Source organism: Vespa velutina, chromosome 14 (genome assembly GCF_912470025.1).
Source record: "Vespa velutina chromosome 14, iVesVel2.1, whole genome shotgun sequence".
Taxonomy (NCBI): domain Eukaryota; kingdom Metazoa; phylum Arthropoda; class Insecta; order Hymenoptera; family Vespidae; genus Vespa; species Vespa velutina.
This window is the reverse complement of record NC_062201.1, coordinates 1,356,042-1,364,484: the sequence shown is the minus strand read 5'-3', so window position 1 is coordinate 1,364,484 and position 8,443 is coordinate 1,356,042. Positions and strand designations below refer to the sequence as shown.

The 8,443-nt window shown below is 28.9% G+C and overlaps 1 long non-coding RNA gene across 1 annotated transcript in view; it reads right to left on the bottom strand.

Annotated features, from left to right (window-relative positions):
* Positions 1 to 2,409: 2,409 nt before the first annotated feature.
* LOC124954152 overlaps positions 2,410 to 8,443 on the bottom strand; it is a 9,073-nt gene continuing 3,039 nt past the window's right edge. Inside the window, exon 3 of the long non-coding RNA XR_007102467.1 lies at positions 2,410 to 2,734. This is a non-coding gene — a long non-coding RNA (uncharacterized LOC124954152). The remainder of the gene's footprint in view (positions 2,735 to 8,443) is intronic.

Below are 8,443 nucleotides of genomic sequence, written 5' to 3'. Positions count from 1 at the left end.
TATTAACTATTTATCGCGCAATATGATAGACAACGAGGAGTATGCGTGTCGAGTGCGTGTTGTTACTCGTCAATATGAATTTGCAAGATGATTAATAAGCAATTAAAGAGAAACGATAAGCGAACGATCGTTTTCAAGCGATTGGCAAAATTTTTAAAAGAAAAGAGAAGATATGAAGTAAATAAAAAAAAATGAAAATATATATATATATATATATATATATATATATATATATATATAAAAAAAAAATAAAAAAAAAGAAGAAAGAAAAATTAAAAATAAGAATGAGAAAGAAGAAGAGAAAGAGAGGGAGGGAAAGAGAGAGAAAGAGAGAGAGAGAGAGAGAGAGAGAGAGAGAGAGAAAGGGAGAGAGAAAGAGGAAAATAAAGCAAAAGAAAAAAGAGAAAAAGAGAGAGAAAAAGAGACGAAATTAATTAAAAATAATTCGTAACAGTTCCGTTCTTCTTCTCCCGAAGTCTGTACTTTTCCTTCTGGCATCCTTATCCATTTTATTTAACGTATATATCTATTTATATATGTATGTATATACATATACATATATATTTCGATGTAAACGTATCGTTATTATAAGTTCTTTCTCTCTCTCTTTCTCTCTCTCTCTCTCTCTCTTTCTCTCTCTCTTCCTCTCTCTTATATTTTCTTATCTGTTGTTAAACCTCGCAACGTTCGGCCTTGCTTTTCGGCCTTTTTGCAAATAGTTTTACATTTATTAATTTTTTTTTTTTTCTTTTTTCTTTCTTTTTTTTCCCTCCTTTTTTCTTATCTTAAACAATTTCACAAAACGATATCTACGTATATAATATAAATTGATGAGCAACCAAATTGATTTACTAAAAGAGAGTGAGAGAGAAGAGAGAGTGAGAGAAAGAGAGAGAGAGAAAGAGAGAGAGAGAGAGGAAGAGATTAGTTCTTCAAATATTTTTTTTTCCTATTTTAAAACAGTTTACAGACAATGCAATCGAAGCGAAACGAACGATAAGAATGACTTCTCTCTCTCTCTCTCTCTCTCTCTCTCTCTCTCTTTCTTTCTCTTTCTTTTTCTCTTGTTCTCTCTCTCTCTCTCTCTCTCTCTCTCTCTCTCTATCTGTCTGTCTGTCGTGGACACGCAGTTAACAGAAGGAAACACATCTAATCTAAGATATTATGTACCGACTAATCGTCGATAATCTCTTATCAATTTCTCTCTCTCTCTCTCTCTTTCTCTCTGTTTTCTTCTTCTTCTTCTTGTCTTCGCCTCTTCTTCCCTCAGCTCCTCCGCATTCCTCTCCCCCAAAGCACACTATAAATCCTCTTCTCCTCATCCTTCTCATCCACTATTCCCCTACCCAATGCATTCCTCTTTTCGTTATCTGTAAGTTTTGACAAACCAAAAAAAATATCTAACTGTTACTACTCGTCTTCCCTATTCTACTATATGAAGGTTTATACGATATGATTATAAAGATCGACTAACTTAATTATATATTACTCTCGGAACATCGTAGAGGCATATATCTCTTACCGGGAAAATTTTCTTCTTTATCTTCTTCTTCGTCGCGAACAAATATCAGTAAGTAAAAGTTGTTACAATTGTAGCATTCTCGAAGGTCACGGTTCCATTTTTTGGTTACGAAAAAATTTGATCATAAAAGAAATATTGTATATATATATTAGGTTGGAAACTATGAAACAGGCGTTGAATGAAAATAAATAACTAAACAAAAACGCCCGTTTCATAGTTTCCAACCTAATATATATATATACATATATATTGTGTATGTATGTATATATTGTATATATTGTGTGTATGTATGTGTGTATGTGTATATATATATATATATATATATAAAAGGAAAAAAGAAATAATAAAAAATAAAATATATATTAAGAAAAAAGAAAAATAAAAGACAATTTTGTAGTAATAATTTTATAATATATTTAAAGCATATTCTGTACAATAAACAAAGTGATAAAAATTTCATCAATATGTATCTACTTTTTATCTACAATTTTAACTTTTATTTTACATTTCACAATTTATTCAAAAAATATTCTTTACAATTTTTAAAAAATATTCACTTTAATAGTTACAAAATATTTTGTACATTTAATATAGATATTTGCATACATACGTATCTATTCCTTTTTTTATCGACGATTTCAAATTTTTATTTAACATTTTACAATCTATCAGACGTAGTTGCTCTTTATTATTTATTTATTTATTTATTTATTTATTTATTTATTTATTTATTTATTTATATATCCATTTATTTATTTATATACCTATTTATTTATTTATATATATATATTTATTTATTTATATATCCATTTATTTATTCATACATTCATTTATTCATTCATTCATTCATTCATTCATTTATTTATTTATATCTCTTTGTTGTCTGCTTCTCTTTTTACTCTTTTTTCCTTTTATATTTTCATTTTTTATTCATTTATTTTTCTTCTTCTTTTTTTTTTTGTTTTTCTTTTTTTTCTTTTTTTTTTATTTCTTTTTTAAGCCAGACAATCGCAATGAACGTTGTCAAAAGATTGACAAAAGGTGCCAAATCGAAGTCTCATTGACCGATGCAGTAAACCAATAGTGGTGAACGTCCGCATATCCAAGATGTCGGAGTGGTGCTTCTTCTTACGGGGGTTATCGCTTGACCTCCTTGGGGATTACTCTTATGAGTTTATTATAGCTTATCATACATCTCGTACAGGATGCAACCTTCGATTTGTCATGCATTCGAAACGTGTATTAGATTTATTAACGAAAAACCTCCTCAAGGACGTCAGAGTCTATCTTATTTTCTGAAGATTAGCCTTGGATTTCATTCGTTTAAATACTCTCTCTATTTTTCTCTCTTTCTCTTTCTCTCTCTCTCTCTCTAGCTCTCTCTCTTTTCTTTATTACGCGAACACTCGGGTTATTTATCATAGCTTTAGATTCTTTCAAAAAGATTTCGACAACGTTTATGGTAACGAACTCAGTGATCTATCGCCAACGAATGAATTATTACAATAATGATAATTTTATGTAGATTATTTTCAAAAAGTGGACATCATATAAATGATAAACGTCAGATATATATATATATATATATGACGTTTATCACATAGGCACGCGCTCATATATATATATATATATATATATATATGTATGACGTTTATATAAATGTTCATTTAAAAATTAAATCGGGCTGGTACATACGAGGAAGAGAAACGAGAAGAAAAATGGAGAAAGCGGTAAATTAACGGTATCATGATAGAAACAAATGAATTAATAAGAAGAGAAGATCAACTGTACTCTTCCCCCACTCTTTTTCTCCCTCTCCCTCTCTCCTTCTCTCTCTCTCTCTCTCTCTCTCTCTCTCTTTCTCTCTTTCTCTCTCTTTGTATGGCTCTGTCTCTCTATTTCTATGTTTCAATATCTCTTTCTTCGAACTTTTCATTATTTCGTTTCTTATCTCACGTAAACACTCGATCGCGTGACTTATTTGCGGTCCATGAATGTCTGAATTTCTTTTCAAGATCGTGGAAATAACCATTCGATCATTCGAATGAACATAATCATTCTCTGTCTCTCTCTCTCTCTCTGACTCTCTTTCATTCTTCGTTCGTCCGTTTGTCTTGTGTTATATCTTGAGAGTGGATAGAATATTAAAAAAAAAAAAAAAGAAAAATAAAGAATATAAAAAAAAATGCAAAAATATTTTAACTCGTTATTGAGAAAACGAAAAAGGAAGAGAAAAAGGCAGAAAAAAAAGAAAGAAAAAAAGGAAAAAACAAAAAGCACTCTTCTGTTCAGAATCGATTAGAGATAAAACGACGACAGTAATTAAGTACTCGAAACAGAGCTCAGCTTCTCGTCAAGAATCGAGAATAACGAGGATGGAAATATTTAATGGCCAAACAAACGTTTTATTTTCAATTATAAGGTTACTCTTATGCTAATTTTTTTCGTTTCTCTCTTTATCTCTCTCTCTCTCTCTCTCTCTCTCTCTGTCTCTCTCTCTCTTTCTCTCTCTTTCTCACGCATGCATACACACGCACATATTCTTTATTTATTTACAACTTTTAATAAGTTATAGATCATTGCAATGGATATTTTGAAAAGAAGAAAAAAGTAAATAAATAAAAAGAAAAATAAGAAAAATGAAAGAAACACATATTCACATATTCACTGCATCGGTCGTTTTTTTTTTTTCCAATGAATTACTGAATAGAGAGAAAGAGACAAAAAAAGAAAAAAAAAGAAAAGAAAAGAAAAAAGGAAATCATAGATAACAAAATCTTGACATCTATTGATTTATTTCTTTGTACGGTGATACATTATTTTAAGACGAATATTACATTGAAAGGTTATTTTTCTTTTAAAATCCAAATGTTTGTTTTCTTTTTCGTTTCTTATTCTTTTTTTTTTTTTTTTTTTATTTTTGTTCTTTTGGTTTTTTTCTTCTTTTCTTTATCTCTTTTTTTCTTTTTTTTTTTTTTTTTTCTTTTTCCCCTACATTCAAATTGTCATTTATTCAAGGATTATTATTTTTTCCTTTTTATTGCTCGGCCATGGTGAAAAATTTTGTCTTCCCGAATTTGATATTATCATTGGTATACATCCAATTGATAAGATAATAAACATTCACGATAGTTTTCATTACTCCGAAGTAAACGTTAAATACAGTTAACCGGTATCATTTAATGAGTCATCGAGCACATTCTAATATATATTTATGTCGTTGAGCTATCGAAAGGAACACATCCTTTGTTTATGAACAATAACAACAACAACAACAACGACAACAACAGCAGCAGTAGCAGTAGCAGTAACAAGATGATATATTAAATGACGATAGATAGAGAGAAAGAAAAAAAGAAAAAAGATAAATCGTCCTCAGAAAAGAGAATTATCCTTTTGAAATTGTTCATGCTTATCTCATCGACATTTTTTTCTCTTTTCTTTTCTTTTATCTTTTTTTTATCTTCTTCCTTTTCTTCTTCTCCATTGTTCACTCTACAAACATCTTCGTAGAGAAAAAGAATTAATAATAAGTTACATACAACACATATACATATACAGAGAAAAAGAGAGAGGGAGAGGAAGGAAGAGAGGGAGATATTCCTCATCGTCTTCCTCATTCGCCATTTTGAATAATATTTTGCAAAAAACTTTTCATAAGTAAAGCAGTAATGTCACGGTTAGTCGAATATGTTTATTACGTTCATTAGCAAAACATATCCCGAGAAAAACTTTAAGAAAAAAGGATAAATAATGATCGATCGATCGATCAATCGGATCCATTGATCGAACCAACCAACATTTTTCTTTATGTTGACGGTACGTTAATTTCATCGTATGTTTTTCGGTCGACGCTGCATCTCATTTCATTGTCAATTCTCTGAACATATGAACGTACTAAACGGCTAAACTCACGTACTAGAGTTCCACCAAAGTAAATGTTTGCCGATCGATTGGCGACGTGTAAGACGAGTTTTTAAAATGCATAAAGAAACGTAGAACGTCGTAATGCACGTGTCACGACATTGCGTCAGATCTGACCGTGTGACACGAACTATTAGTTCTCAAAATGTCGAAATTTCCCTCCGAAGGATATAAATGAAAAGAAAAGGAAGGAAGAAAGAAAGAAAGAAAGGAGAAAAAAAAAACAAGAAGAAGAAGAATGATTTATAATACTTTTGATATTAATTTCTGTTGTAGCTTGTTAAAAAAAAAAGAAAAAAAAAAAAAAAAAAAAAAAAAAGAAAGAAAAAAAACCAAAGGAAAAAGGAAATGAAAAAAAAAGGAAAAAAAAACGTATACGCAGAGGGGAATACGTAATGTTCGATAAATCGTCACATTAAGCCATTGATCCTGTCTAAATGTGAACTATCGGTTTTAAAAAAATTTTGAAATTTCCTGCAAGAGAATAAAAAATAGAAGAACGTTAAATCATTTATAATACTTTAATTAAGTTTCACTGTACCTTATTTATAAATGTATAAATAAAGGGAGGAGCGAGACTGGTTGGACGGGTGTACGACAGGAAGGGGGAAAATTAGGAAGAGGACACGCAACGCTCAATAAATTTCTAAGTTACGTTCGATTGCGTGACACGAAATATTAGTTTTTAAAAATGTTGATATTTCCCGCCAGAAAAGAAGAAGAAGAAGAAGAAGAAGAAGAAGAAGAAAAAAAATGAAAGAAATAAGAGGAAGTAAAAAGAAAAAGAAAAGAAGAAGAAATTAAATCATTTATATTACTTCCGATATGAAGTTTTATTATTTTATTTAAAAATATTTATTTAATATTTAATTTTTAAAATATTTATAACATATATACACACATACATATACATATACACATACATGTATATATACATATACACATACATAGACGAGACACGTAACACGTCAATGAGAGAGTCAGGTCAAAAGTGAAAAACCTGCCGTGGCCCCCTCTGCCGAATTCGACCTTTGCCCTCTAACTTGACCGTCCCGGTAAATTGTGAAAAGACGATCTCAACTATTTGACACCGCCAATGAACTTAACTTATTTGTTCACCGCTAGTGAACTTACGTAATGATGGATACGAATTGATCGATGCCAAGGATGTGCGTTACGAAAAAAAAAAAAGAAGAAAAAAGAAAGAAAGAAAGAAATTGTATACTTTTGACCATGATTTTTAGGTTGATCGTATGAAATGAATGAAAAATAAGAATTTCAAAAAGCTGAAGAAAAATAATATAATAAAAATAAAAATAAATATAATAAATAATTAAAAAAAAAAAAAAAATATATATATATATATATATATATATATATATATATATATATATATAAGATATTATCGTATCGTTTATCTCGACCAAAATTAATATTAGCTTTTTCGAAATTTTGAGAAGATATATGTATATAGATTAGACGCGTGATGTTCATTGGGACAGAACAATCACGTGGAACGTAGGATTATGTAAAAAAAAAAAAAAAAGAGAGAGAGAGAGAGAGAGAGAGAGAGAGAAAGAAAAAAATCTAAAAAAATCTTTCACCAAAAAATGAAGAGCGTATTATTGAATTGATTATCTTTAACAAATAAGAATAAAACAAAATTAAATTAATCTACTTTCTCAAAACTTTGAAGACTATGATAGAGATCAGACGCGTAAAACTGTATAATTGTTTCCAAAAGATGTTTCTCTCATAAAGGAAAAGGAAAAAGGAAAAAAGAAAAGCAAATTTTTCGGCGAAAAAAATGAGGACCTCGTTGAATCGATTATCTCAAAAGAAAAAAAAAAAAAAAGAAAAAAAGAAAAAAAAAGAAAAATTCAATCGCTTTCACGAAACTTGAAAAATGTAGAGATTACTTAGCGCAAAATTTGTTGAGTCAGGTCAACGACGTAGAACGAATAATAGTAATAATAATAATAATAATAAAAATATATATTCATGAAAAACATATATTCGTTTATCTCGTTAAAAGAAAAAAAAAAAAAAAGAAAAAATAAAAAAAGAAAGAAAAACAATAAGAAAGAAATTGCTTTTTCGATATTTAAAAAATACATATAAAACGGATATGTAAAATTTGTTGAGTCAGTTCGATCACGTCGAGAGTATAATTATTTCTTAAAAGTATCTGTCCAAAAAAAAGAAAAAAAAAAGGAAAAAAAGAAAATAAATAAATAAAGGAAGGAAAAGGAAAAAAAAAAAACAAAGAAAGAAAGAAAGAAACAAAAAGTCAAATTCTCCTGATGAAAAACGAGAACCATTAAATCATTTATCTCTAAAGAGTTTATCTGCTTTCTTTAACCTTGAAAAATATATAGAGATGGGACGTTTAAAGTTTGTTGAGTAAGGTTGAATATTCGTGCCGAATGATTATTTTGAAAAATTTTCGATTCCGTCGAGGAAAAAAAAAAAGAAAAGAAAAACGAAAATGAAAAATATTGAATCGTTTATTTGTAGAAAAAAAAAAAAAAAATTCTGTCTTTTTTACTTATAAAAAAGAAAACGGAAGGATACACAGGAACGTGGAACGTAAAGTTCAACAAGTTCGATCATACGAGACGAGAACTATTATTTTTGAGCACGTCGAATTCTCATTAAAAAAAAAAAAAGAGAGAAAAACAACAAAAAAGGAAAAAGACAAAAAAACGAGAAATATCAAATCGTTTATTTTGACTAATTTATTTTTCTATCTTCACTAATATTTAAAAATGCATAGAGATAAGGTATATATAACGCATATATTACCTACGAGAGATCGATAGTACGAGACGAACGAATTCGTAAAATATCGATTTTTTAATCCCTGATAAATAAATATCATTGAATAATTTTTATTCCGAAAATGTTACTTTAACTTCTATAATTTGTAAAATTGCATAGAGATGAGGAACATAATACTTTTGATGTTCGTTACCATCAGATCGATCGCGTTGAACG